We start from the raw sequence: 14,310 nt of genomic DNA, 5'->3' as shown, positions 1-14,310 counted from the left end.
AAAGCGCTTACCGTAAATTCTGGTGTATAAGTCGCACTAGTGTATAAGCTGCACTCAATAAATTTAGAGGTAAAAACAGATTTGTTCCTGTATGAGCCGCACGTCTCCACATCATAAAGTGTTGTTTTGGGACGCTCACAAGTCTGTGAGGACTAATCAGCTCTTTATTTGACAGGATCCAATTATGACCTATGAAAAAAGTGACAGCGAGCTTGTCAACCCATTGGAAATTGAAGGGGAGATCGTTTGAGAAAACCATTTCATTAGAGGAGCAAAGAAAGCATAGAAAATGGTGCTGCAATGCTGCTTCTGTCCACCAGAGGAAGCCAGAGGACCCAGATTCCAAAGCCCAGAAGCAAGCTGATGTCATTGCAGCACCCCAATGAATGCGTTGGTCGGACGCAATGACTTTTGGGAAAACTTAAAAATGTTGGGGGTTTTACATTTAAAACTCATAAAACTCATATTTGTATATTTCTATATACACCTTTTGAGTATTAAGTTACTGTGTGACGAATTTAGTGCTGTTCTTTGGAAGATGACACCGTCAGTCAGACTGTTATGTTGTTATACTGACTTCCAATGGGTTGACAAGCTTGTTGTGAGTGCACTGATAGCTTGTGATTGGCTCCTGCTAAACAAAGACCCACGAGCGGCACATTATTTGAACAATTAGTAGTAGTTCTGAAGTAAAGGAGATGCCACAAGATTAGAATTTAGCCGTAAATTAGCCGCACTGCTGTATAAGCTGCATGCTTCAAAGTTTAAGAAAATTTACAGTAAAGTGCGCTTCCAATAAGGCCTTGCATGATGTCACTTGCAAATTACCGTATTGTCATTCATAGTAGCAATGCCATAGTTCACAATTTGATTGGCTTTTGGCTGCCCTGTTCTCGCTATACAGATTTTCTCCCTATTGAACATCACTGAATATCATTTAAAAGAGGTAAGGCTTACGCCAACTGCAAATGCTTTTGTTAAATCCATGAATACTGCCGCTGCGCACTTTCTGCGCTCTATAGTGTTGGTAATTTCCTCTGTAATGTCGATTAGTGCCCTGGAAGTTGAAATATTAGCTCTGTCTCCGTATTTGCTGCCTGCGAGCAATTCATTCTTGTACGTTTGTCCAACCTGTTGCTGAAAGCTTTTCAATTATTTAAAGAAATTGTGGTAATAAGGAAACTGGTTGGTAGTTTGTGAATTCATGTTTGTTTCCAGTTTTTTTTCAAATGTTCATTTTATTTGGAAATATACCGGTCCGAAATAGCAAAATATGACGTACGTCAGTGGTTCTGCGATCTCCTTCATAACCCTTGTTTCGTTTCCATTTCAATTCCAGTACAATCAGTTGATGTTTTTGCTTTACATTTGTTGACAATATCAATGATGTCCTTTCTTGTCACATCAATGAGGAACACTTTATGCTTTTATTTGTGTTGCGTGAGAGTGAGTAACACCAACCTCTGCCAGGGAAAAGACCTCCAAAGTTACTTTCATTTATCATTCATTTGGCAATTGTACTTATTATTCATTTGGCTATTAATCATAATTCCCTATGTTGTAAAGCGAGACTAATAACAAGATTATAATGTTTCAAGGTGGTGCCCCGGTGGGTTTTTTTTGTTGTTTTTTTTGCAATTTGCAGTATCGCCCACCCATACAGTACTATGTACTGTATGTCACAACTACAAATTCATGGGATTATGTTTGCCAGCGTCCAGTGAGTGTATTTTACAATAAGATCATGCACATAAAAAGAAGTCACACACTTAGCTGCATTAAAGGCCACTCAACAGTCTCTGCATAATGATCAGCTGCAGCACAGAATACTGTATCTGCATTTAATAACTCTTAGCTCCCTGCAGCTATAACACACTTCTTTTCCCCGGTCAGTGATCCAAGGACTGCCTTATACGATGTCCACTCCTGCTATGACAACTTGTATCCTTTTAGTGCCCATTTGACACAATGACAGCTGATGATGATGATGGTGATAGCGTCCTTCCTTGAGGCTTTGCTGATCTCCACCTCTACTTGCTGGTGTTTATTGCCTCTGTAGTGCACTGAAAATGTCCTAGGTGGCCATTCAGTGCCCCAAACTAGCTGGACTGGATTAGACAGCCGCATTGTTGGAAGTCATGATGGAGGCCGCTAATGGCCTCTTGTCTGTGCTGTTGAGACACACACACACACACACACACACACACACACACACACACACACACACACACACACACACATAAGCAATACAATGCCACAGTGTTCTGCTTAGCACTTTTCAGAAGATCTAATGTAGGTACTTTTCATGTCATATACAATGTCCCTGCTGTTTTTTTGGTGTTTCATTAAAGTTTGTCCGAGATACGTTGCGTGTCTGCAGATGCACTAAATGTGCTCTTGTTTTACCGATAAAAGCTTTTCATGACTTATGCCGCTCTCTCTCTCTTTCAGGAACTGAATGATGCTGCAAAAGAACTCAGCAACTTTGAAGATCAGCAACTTGTAGTGTGTGTGTGCACGTGCGTGCGTGCGTGTGTGTGCGTGTGTGTGTGTGTTTGTTGGTGAGAAAGTGCACTTGAGTTTCCCTGAGCTTTGAAAAGTGCAGGTAATATCATCTGAGCAAATATGGTCAGATAACTTTTTATACACTCACCCTACATTTACAGGGGATGTGGGTCAGACTGACTCTTTTTATATACTGTTCTCATTACATTTTTGGGTCAGTCCGACTTTTACACCGGGCGCCTTTTAAATAAAGAATAAATGTCCCTGATATGCTGGTCGTGTAGAAATACCTGTGGATGTGTTGTCAGCAGGGGCACGGAACTCTCCCCATGAAAAATATCACATCGGTCCACCCACAGGCAGCTGTTGTCACTACATCTCTATATTTTTTAACAGGGGCCTTTTGGATTGTCCTAACTTTTTCCCCTATATGGCGCTCCTGGTTGTAGGACACTTGAGTGGCTTTAAACATACTTGAAAACATACAAAATCTTGCACGTATATGCAGCCTGGCGAAAAATGTACACCACAAACATAACATAAACAAACTACAGCGTTCCCTTGTTTATTGCAGGGGATAGGTTCCCAAAATAGACCGTAATAAGTGAAATCCGCGAAGTAGCAAACTTTATTTTTTTTCTACAGTTATTATATATATTTTAACGCCCTCACCATACACTTTGTACACTTTTCTCAGACAGACAGTAACTTGTTCTGACATTTCTCTCTTGTTTAAGCATGCTCCAAAAAGTTCAAACCTTTGTTGGAATTTTATCAACACAAGAAATTATTTAGTCACTCACACATATTTAATATTTCAGCGTCTTTGTATCCTTGTTAAAACATTTCGCTGCAGACGAACCGAAGATTCATTTACAAGCCAGCAAGCAAGCTAGCGATGACACAGGAGACATGGCAGGACGGCACCAAGGAGATTGATTGACAACGGTCTGCAGCCAATCAGGACACAGAAAACAGTGGGCGGTGCAGACAGTCGAGAGAGGGAAGAGATCGACACTCAACTTCCCACAATGCAATTCTTCTTAAAGGGCCAGGCTGTAACAGCGTTCATACGCTGTAAGAAAAAAAATAAAGCACAAAAAAAATTCTGCGAATGGTGAACCGTGATAGAGCGAGGGAACACTGTACTGTGGAACCTTGGTTAGCGTGCGCCCCGTTTAGTGTGTTTTTTGGTAAATTTCATATAAATGTTGCCTCAATTTGCATAGATTTTTCGGTTAGCATATAATACGGCATGTCTTGTCACGTTATTAATACAATGTGTCAGTGCAACTGTGTTCTCAATGTATTTTCATCACAAAACATCCTTGCTAGCAGCCTGCTAATACATGGAAACAATAACCGGAAGTCAGCTCTGTTGCCCGTCTATGATGATGTCATTTGTGGTTGAGTGTAGTTCTTTGCAACTAACACAGTTACGCTGCAAGTCTCAAAAATACACACAACGCGTTTTTATAGTTTTATAAAACATGAAAAGGGATAAATGAACATTTAAGGTTACTTTTACCTTCATGGAAGACCTGAGACAAAGACACAATGTGGCAGTAAGAGCAACATGGATGCCACCTTTGTGTTTTGCTATGAGTTATTTTTTGAATGCAATAGTGTTTCTCACCTTCTTTATCAAAATGCTGGCACTTGCAACTTTCTTTGGCTCCATTTTGGGTTATTTTGCAGCAGTGATGAAAAGAAAAGCAGAGAAACATTATGGAATTCCAGAAATAACTGAAGAAATGTCCATGTTGATCTCTCTGCCACATTGTGTCTTTGCCAACAATCACGTCTTCAATGAAGGTAAAAGTAACCTTACATTTTCTTTGATCCCTTTCATTCATCATTTGTATGCATTTTGAATTGTTTTATGTATATTAAATTCTAATTGTAATACTATAAATACTTTTTTGCGTTAGCTGATTAATTAGATTTACATTATTTCGGTACGTTTTGGTTAGAGTCTGGAACAGATTAATGACACTGACCGAAGTTCCACTGTGTCTGAACAACCCTTGTTGTGGTCGTAACTACGTTACGATAATTAGTCTTGCAGAAAAGTTGCAAAAGAAAAGCAAGAAAAACAATTGATCCTTTCATGTCTGCTGAACTAGTGAGTTAGGGTGAGGTCTCACTTAATGTCACGGATGGCGATGGTCTCAGTGCCCAAGTTTTAGAAGCATATTTTGTGGCTATATAAACAGACATTAGGTAGATATGTTAGCACAAATCACCTTAATATCGATGTAATCAGCTGCAATCTCAGCACTGCTGAGTTAAAAGCACACAACCATGCTACTGAAAAGACCACAACTTCCACCACTCAAATAAATACTTTTTACCATCCCAAAGGAAATTGATTGACAGACTATCCTGTAAGACATTTTGGTTTGCAGGTGTCATTTTGGGGGGATTTGACCCACTTAATGTTCTGTGTTTAATTTTATCCGTGGAATGTGCCGCGGGCCAATAAATAAACAAGCTGTGGGCCGCAAAAGGCCCCCGGGCCACACTTTGGACACTGGTGGCATAAATAGTAATGAGACATATTGCATCTAATGTGTCACCTGTGGGGTACTTTTAAAATGAGTCAGACTTGGCAGATGGTAGCTCTCTGCCACGCGGGCCCGTTCAAGTGAGCGGAAACAAAGGACAAGGTGGAAAGTGAGCTGACTCTGCGGGGACGACATCCAGAAATAGACGTGGTCAGATGGGGCAGTATTGATCAGTGGGAGGGGTCAGGGATCCGCACACTGCTGCCAATGTCAGAGACAATAGATTAGTATGTATAAGTGATAGTAAAGCTAATAATGGACACATTGACTGGCGACAGCAGAAATGTGACCAAGTATTGCTTCCTGCAATTTGACTTACAGATGACACAAACTGCAATTTGTGTAAGAAAAACTGCAACTTGCAATACTTATACATCTCTCTTGACAGTCGTGTGACCACATCCCGTGATGTTCTCATTTACTCACATGACTGTAAATACAGGTGGTCCTCGGCAGGGCCGGTTCTAGGCATGCATTTTTTTTATGTGTTTTGTTCACGACATGGGTTGTCAGCTGTGTGTCCAGCCCTCAACCTGGGGAAGTGTATTGCACCTTGTCAGGCCTCTACCCTGAGACATGTCCAACATGGGTGTCCCACCTGAAGACTCTGCTCCTCCTGGTATAGCTCTGAGGGTCACTGAGGCACGCAAACCCCCTGACCACAAAAAGGTGGCAGTCCTTCAGGGGGGAAACTGAAAAATAAAAATTAAAAGTAGAATAAAATATCCTACATCCAGATTTTAACAACCAACAACATAACATTAATCTTAACTGGATGGGCTAACTCTCAAATAATGTGAGCTTATAACAAAGACATGCAGTCTCCCGTCTGTGCTTGTGTGGCTGAGAAACGCTCCCACTGGGGAAAAACAGCTATTTATTAACTATTCCCTATTACATGGATGTCAAATTAACCTTTGTTTTTAGTTGTTGTTAATTATTAGTTGTTTAACGGGTCGCTTTCTCTGTTTTCTCGAAGTGCGTATTGAAACCTGACACCACAGCGCTGCGTCTTGGCACATTTGCATACTAACAGTGATTGGATGTTTACTGAGGTTTACTCAAAAACAGTCTGACTCACGTTGTCATCTTAGAACGAATGCTAAAATCATCACACAGCAACCTAACACTCAAAAGGTAGGCAAGAAATAGAGTGTGACTGTTATATTGAGTAATGACCTCCTGTGGTTTCCCCTGGGTTGACCAGCTCATCGTGAGTTCCCTAGTAGCTCGTGATTGGCTCCTGCCTCCTGCCAAAGTAAGAGCCACCATTTCCCCACTGACTCGCGAGTGGGGCACAGCATTTTAATGGTTAGTCGTAGTTCTGAAGTAAAAGATATGTCATGAGATTTGAACATAGCCATAAATTAGCCGCACCGCAGTATAAGCCGCAGGGTTCAAAGTTTAAGCAAAAAGTAGCGGCTTATACACCGAAAATTACGGTCATGGTACCATTGCGATTACATGGGGGGTGCCCACAGCTGCTGCTGAATAGGGTTGGGCATTGTCAGGATTTGAACGCCTCCAGTTCCGATTCAGATTCCTCGTTTTGATTCCGGTTCCTAACCATTCTTGATTGCGATGCTTTGAAAGGGATAGTTTGGATTTTTTGACATGAAGTTGGATGACCTCCTCATCAGCAGCGTACTACTTCAACAGTGACTTACCCCCCCAGTTGGTCCCGCGAGTCCAGTTCTGGTCAGATTTCCGTGACGAGGAACGTAGTTCTGCTTAGTTGCTGGGACATTTAAGTAAAGAGTTTGGCTTCTCAAAACAATATGCGTTCAAGAGAGTAATAAATTTGCATCATAAAAATGCCTACTCGAAAAAATCAGACCTCACAAGTTGCTCTCTGTTATTTATATTTGTCTCCCGCCCTATCCTTGTGCACTGCTGCCTCTCCATTCTTGTATATGTGACAAAGACACCGGCATCTTCTTCTTAGACTTAGTACTTGGTACTAGTACGTAGTACTTAGTACTTGGTGGAGAAACCCTTGTTGGCAAACACAGAGGTCAGATGTTTCTTACAGCTGGTCACCAGGATTGCACACGTCTCGGGGGATTTTTGGTCAGAGAAACATCCCCAAAGTAGGATGTCGCCACCTCCGTGTTTGACAGTATGGATGGTGTTGCTGGACTCATATTCACCATTTCACTGACTCCAAACACATCCAGTCCACGTGATGCCAAAGAGCTCAATTTTGACCACGTGACATTCTCCCAAGCCTTGTCTGAGTCATTCAGGTGTTGCTTGTCAGGATCAACCGCTGCTGGATCTCAATCCATAACAGGAAAGTGTCTTACTTATGCTTTTCTTGGTGACTGTGCTCCCAACTCCCTTGACATCATTGACCCATTGTGTCACCTTGCTCACAATGATGCTTATAATAGTGGTCTTCTGTCAAGTTCAGTCAGATACTTACTGAAGTGGCAGGTCTAAGTTGTGTGTTTCATGGACACATAACCGGTCTGTGGGGGTCAGAATGTTGTTGATATTCTGCTTCTGTTAAATACATTTACCATGAAAGAGACTGTTCATCAGGGGGATCAAATAATTACTTCCTCCACTGTGTTTACTGTATTATTGACTAGCAGGCATTTTATATGTGAAACCAGTTTACTTATCGGAGCTGTACTTCTCAAAATAGGCAGAATAATCTACAGAAATGACCAATTTCAATTAAAAAAAGATGATTTTGCTTATTTTAAGCAATGCAGTTGCACTCGAGATGATTAAACCATCATTGCCAATTCTATTTATTTACAAAAGTTTATCAACTTGATGCTCACGGACGGCGAAGGATTTTCACCCAAGCGTGAAATATGGATCACTTTTCTTTGATGATATTTTGTGGTTGGGTTTGATACACTGAATTAAAAACCAGCACTTATTGTTGATGGTCGCACATCTTGTCAATTTCTATTCAGAAAAGTCGGGTCAGCCTCAGAGTTTCTCTTCGTTTCATTACCGTGTGTATATGGATATAGAACACCCAATAGACTCTATTGGGTGGTCCATATACATATTTTGCGGCCTGCGACTCAACATGAAGGAGTAGTGTAAAAAATATTTCTTTTTGATATGATTCTACTTAATAGCATTGATCTACTTGAGGGACATGAGATTTGTGTTTTCTGAATGAGTTTAAAATAGCTTTACTGTTTTTCAGACACCGAAACTAAAAATCCTGTTTACACTTATGTTGCTAAAACATCCTTATTCTTTTTGTACCATTGCTGCTTGTAGTCTGGTTAAAGTATGCTGCAAATTTCCACCCCTTTTCTATCGCTTGTCTTCATTAGGGTCACGAGTAAGCTGGAGCCTATCCCAGCTGAATGCAGAAAAATACAAACTTGTTTCACCCTATCACTGTATCAAGATGTTATCATCGGGAGCCGTGAATCGCGTATCATACCGTATTGTGGGGTACCCTGAGATTTAAATTCAGTTTGAGTAGTAGTTAATAGAGTGTATTAATTCCAGTGCAGAGGCGGGGTATTCTAGTATGTCTTGTACGGGGGTCGGTAGCCCTTTGCTGGCTGTGAGGCTGTCATTTACCCACTAAAGTGGAAAGGAGATATCAACAGTTCCTTGGGGGAGGTGTGCACACGAAAAAACCCCAGAAGAACAATGCTTTAATGAATCATCGAACTACATATATGAACTTCGCGGGGAGTGGGGGATTTTTCAGCGTGCACAGGTCTGAAGTTGTCTCCCCGTGAGACATGAGTGCAGTAATTGGTGAGGGAAACTGACAGAAAGTTAGCCTCTGTCATGGATGGATATGTTTCTGAACATGGGACATCACTTTTTGGCATGAGTGATCTCACTCTTTATGATTTTTCTGAACATCTGACTAATTTATGGATATTCAGAATCAAAGCTTTTATCAAGATAATGAGGCTCAGGGAGGTATTTGTTAAATTAGATGGGTATTATTGTGATTGAGGTTGATTCAGATTACACAAGGAAGTCAAAACTGAGCATTATTTTTTTTTAACACTTTGCAGTCTAGGGTAGCTTTTGGAATTTTTGCATATTTTTGTTTTGACCTTTATATCTCACATTAAAAACTGTTTATCTGGCGTAGGTTGCTTTCCTTTTTCAAGTCTACACTTTCCGACGGGTGTTGGTCGTTGGTTGGTCGTAGTGGCTTATGGGTGTGTCATTTTTTGCGAGATCTTTTTTGGATTTAACCTCTTAAACCTTAGGCTTGGGAGAAGAAGACATATCCTAATTACATTTGTGTGCATCTACAAAGACTACGTGGATGATCTTGGTATCAAACTAAAACCAAGAACACATTCAGCTCATGCAAGACATTCACACTAACAATTTTCCTGTAAAAATGTTTTTTTCCTGAAAATCCACATTTTCCATCACACAAATTCCCTTGGATTTTCTGAATTTGTACTACCTCCACATTTCTCAACATATTCAAACCAATCAAGCGTCAAATCATTCCAAAACTCTCACTTGTCCTTATCACATATGTCAAAGTCAAGTCAAAGTCATATATCTATTGCCCCGGGATGATATATAATTACTATTAGAACCGGCCTGCAGGCCACAGCCGCCCGCTGGTGTTTTGCACTACATTCCCCACAATGCAAGAATACGGACACGGAACAAAAGCTACAGAAGGTGGAAGTATTAAAACGAGGTCTTAAGTCCCGGCAGGCTCTGTTCACAAAAGCCAAATCACAAAGCGAGGCTGCTGTCAAGGCTAGTTTTATTGTGGCAGAAGAGGTCGCAAACCAGCACGCCCGTTTACAGAAGGAGAGTTTACCAAAAATGGTATGCTTAAAGTTTGTGACGCAGTGTGCCCAGACAAAAGGCAACTAATTTCAAACGTGAGCCTGACCAGAAACACCGTTGCTGAACGTGTAGACCAGCTTTCCACCAATCAAAATGAACAGCTTGTGGGAAAGCCTGCTTGCTGTGGATGAGCGCACGGACACATCTGACATTGCCCAGCTGTCAATTTTCGTTCGTGGAGTAGACTCCAGCCTCAGCATAACAGAAGAGTTTTTGAGGAGATCTGTCTGTTCAAGCAAAGCAAAGGGAAAGACACAACAGAGCTCGAAATGGCGTTTCTGTGTGATCCATCTGCATGTGATGAATCTGCAGCTGCAGGGACATCATGCGTGTCATGTCTGATATGTACAGTACACTGAAGGCTGAGTCTGTGGGACTCCGCAGATGCGGAAAGAAAACTTGAGCCACTTCCCCAGCTGCCAGACCATGAAAGAGAAGCTCTCTACCGCCGTGTTCCCGAATGCCCAGTTTGCTCATAAGCTCAACATACTTGCCGCCGACTTCCGATGCCAATTTGCTGACTTTGAAGCCCAAAAAAAAGCAGGTTTGAACTGCTCAGCAATCCTTTTGCAGTTGACGTGGAAAGCGCACCACCAAACCTACAAATGGAGTTGATTGAGCTCCAGTGCAAAGACACACTGAAGGCAAGATATGATGGAGAAGGTGCTGCCGAGTTCGCACGTTTCATCCCCGACACAATGTCCCAGCTGCGCATCCAAGCTACTCGGACGCGCTCTATGTTTGGCAGCACATACCTGTGTGAACAAATGTTCTCTTTGATGAAGCTAAGCAAAACATCATGAAAAATGTTTTCACTTGAAATTACTGACAGAACCATAAGAAAATATTGCTTTTTTTCATGTAATCATTGAATAATATACACAGTGTTAGGTCTAGGTTCTAGGTTGTGTAATCAGTCCGGCCCTCGGCTTGGAGCAAATTTGTTTTTTTGGCCCTCTGTTTAAATCGACTTTGACATCCCTGTTTAAGATTCTTTGTTTCCTGTACAGTAATCCCTCATTTATCGCGGTCAATTGGTTCCAGACCCGACCATGATCAGTAAATTTCCACAACGTTGGATTCCCTATTTATAAATTGAATATTGTTGTAGTTAGAGCACAGAAAACCTGTTTGCAACATTCTAGATATGTTTTTTTAACATGATTAGAGCCCCAGAGATATAACTGAAAGTAATCCATTTAAGACATAAATAAGGCTTGTGCTCGTGTGTGTTGCTGTAAATGTGTTCCGCACGTGTGAAGGACAGGAAGTGATGTCGAGGGTTCAGAGTTCAGTTTTAGCTCGGAGTGGGCTGTGGCCACAACAGTAGCGTGTGTTAGGGATTACTGTGCCTTTTATGAGAGAATTCAAACCTGCAATAACAGCCTGTTGTTCCGGAGATCCAAGTCTGGGGCTTGTGTGTCTATCCAAACATTACAGTAACATTACTGACACCTACTGGCCAGTGTAGAATACTACATATCATCTTTGAATGCATCTTCTGAATGCCTTATATTTGTATTTTACTTGTTTGAGATATTATTCTTGAAAATGCATGAGTTAAGCAAAAACTTAAATGCTTAAATGTGCATTTTTTGCCTAATAATAGGCCATGTTTAACCACAAAACAGCATGATTTATTAATTTATATATATATTTAAAAACCGGGATAGAGTGAAGCCGCGAAATTCGAAGTGCGAATTGACAAGGGACGACTGTGAAGCATTTCAGTTCAGCTTCAACTCAGCATTCACACGCAGTTGTGGGGTAGAGCTGGACCTCAGACGAAGAGACAAGAGGCAGGTGAGGTGAGCTTAATTTATTCAGTCCACAATTAACATAAAGCGATGGTGCAGAGAAGGGCGCACCATGGAACATAAAAAATGCAAAAAGGTATGGCTGAAGGCGGTGGTTACTGAACGCACATACAAACATAGGAGCAAACGAGAAGCGGAGACGCAGCGGAAGTGTAGCAAGGTGCTAAGAGGAATAATCTGCCACTGCCAGCAGTCAGCCTAAGTAGATAGGTGGGCAATTTGTGCGCCTGGTAGCTCCGCCTCCAGACAGGACCAGGTGGATCTGGAACAGGAAGAAAACACGGAGGATGCAGAGACAAAAGACAAGGGAACGTGAGACGTGACAGCAACTTCCTTCTCACGTTAGTATTAACATTTAAAAACGTTCACATTACATGACACCTTTTTTATGGGCCAATAAGAAGAAGCCAGGAGAAAAGTTAATATATCACACAAGTTGCGTGCAGTCGATATCCTCTCACTGCTGACAGCACCAAGGGAATACAAGGGACCTGATGGAAAAGAATCACTGTAACTATTTCATCACCTTGATAAGGATGACCTGTCGTCTTAAATCAACCTATCATAAACGCGATAATGTTGTTTAGAGAGTAGCCTAGGAATGCAAATGCGAGGAAGACATCCATGTGAATTGTGTTGTCCTTAATCCTCCTGTTTTCCTCCCACCTTGTTATTGATGCGCCTCTTCATCCTTGCAGCACGATGCTCACACCGTGTATCTATTGGGAGGAAATCTATGCATCTTGTCACTGCTTGCATCTCCTGCCTGTCTAGTCATAGCCAGCTTCTTCTTGGCTTGCCTTCAGTTGCTGAATCATCACTTTGAGTCTCTTCCTGTCTAATACACATGCACATGCAGCACCCAAACATCTGTCATTTCCACACATCCATACAGCAAAGAATAATAATAATGGATTAGGTTTTATAAAGCACTTTTCAAGGTACCCAGAATGCTTCATAGTGAAGTGAACCCATTATTTATTCACTCCTCAGTCACACACAGGTGGTGGTAATCTACATCTGTAGTCACAGCTGCCCTGGTGTGGTGTGCCAATTCGCGCCTACAAACATTCATTCGCCAGTGTGGGCAGCTCTGGAGGCGAGGGGGGGTGAAGTGTCTTCCCCAAGGGACACAACAACAGTGACTTGGGGAGGGAGCCAGGATCGAACTGCTAACTTTCCAGTTTCTCGACAACCTGCTCTACCTCCAGAGCCACTGAACAATATTGTGTTTGTCTCGCTTGTGCAAAACCAACTTATGTAAGTATTGTGTCATTTGTCTTGCTGCAGTCAGGCTCGAAAGGATTTCCCCGCAAATAAGATTCACAGAGTCAATCATGTTGAGCCTGAAGATCATGTATAGAAATGAGCGTTTTTTTGCCAGGAGGAAACAGGGTGGGGGGGCGGTGGGATACATTGAGTTGGCAGTCCTTACACCTTACACTGTCCACACCGCAGAGAATTTTTTGTTAGAGGAACACATTTCAGTTTTATTTATAGTGAAGTTTAAATTTGGTGTGCATACAGCAGTGCTTGCCGCAACTTTTACAAACCAAGTACCACAATGCATGCTGGGAGCCGGCATCACTCCCAATTAGGGGTGTGACAAAGCATCTTTATCTCAAACTATCGCCATATTCAACCCTACTACGGATTATTGATACTTGGTGATTAACGGTGCAGACAAATCCGAACATCTACATGTTTTGAGCTGACAAATCTTCAGTAACTTTGATCAAATGTACAATTACTACAGCTTCTGCTTGGACATTAGCACGGCAGCAGCGGTTCAACCCCAGTGGAAAAAAACAGCCACACGTCACTCGCTGACGCTGATGCTGGGAACAACCAGGTAGGTTGGATTGCAAGGTTTGCGAAAAGCACTTAATGTTAATATTTTGTGTATTATCATCTGGTTGGCTGCCATGAGACAGCTTTTCTAACAGAAATATTGTGTCACTTCTAATTCGCATGATAATGATCATGCTACTTGTATTTATTTTTTACAGTTTGTTCAGGTGCACCGATATTTTGCTGAAGATTGGGGCTGTGGTGATGTATGACCCGATTCACACAGTCCAATATGTCAAGTGGTGAAGGTGTGTGTCTCCTTAAACTCTGAATATGCATTGAAGAACTTGCAATTGACCTAATTACACATCCTTTGGTGGTGTTTCTAGCTGTAGGCAAGGCAGGTGTGTGTGTGTGTGTGTGTGTGTGTGTGTGTGTGTGTTAGGGAGAGTATATGAATATTGGAGGAGGAGTAGGAGTTTAATAAGATATTTATGTTCCTTCTCTCCCAGGAGGCCATATTGAGGGGCAACGAACTGGCCTCCCTGAATGGCAGATTTGGGCCAATTAAGCTCAAATTGAAGCATCGACTCTACACAAACCCTGTTTTACACACACACCTGCACACACACACACACACAGCTGTGACTCTGGCATGGTTGACAACACCTGGTAGATGCACCCATATATTCCGTCATACAGGGACGTTTGCCTTCTGTTCCATGTCAGAGGCACTAAAGCAGGTACTCTGCCTGTATTGTGTTCACACACATATACACACACACATACACACACATACACGTTTTAAT

At 41.8% G+C, this 14,310-nt stretch overlaps 1 protein-coding gene across 3 annotated transcripts in view; it reads left to right on the top strand.

Moving 5' to 3' along the window:
• Positions 1-13,545, top strand: part of LOC129183293 (endonuclease V-like) — a 67,198-nt gene extending 53,653 nt beyond the window's left edge. The window contains exon 10 of one of the 3 annotated variants that reach the window (XR_008570768.1): positions 2,452-4,050. The gene's annotated coding sequence lies outside the window, so the exon portion shown is untranslated. Of the gene's footprint in view, positions 1-2,451; positions 4,051-13,466 lie in introns of those variants that run through there. The other 2 variants (XM_054780379.1, XM_054780376.1) reach the window with 2 other exon arrangements.
• The last annotated feature ends 765 nt before the right edge of the window (positions 13,546-14,310 follow it).

The sequence above is a fragment of the Dunckerocampus dactyliophorus genome, chromosome 6, assembly GCF_027744805.1.
Source record: "Dunckerocampus dactyliophorus isolate RoL2022-P2 chromosome 6, RoL_Ddac_1.1, whole genome shotgun sequence".
NCBI classification, from domain to species: Eukaryota; Metazoa; Chordata; class Actinopteri; order Syngnathiformes; family Syngnathidae; genus Dunckerocampus; species Dunckerocampus dactyliophorus.
This window is presented reverse-complemented; position numbering and strand designations above follow the sequence as displayed.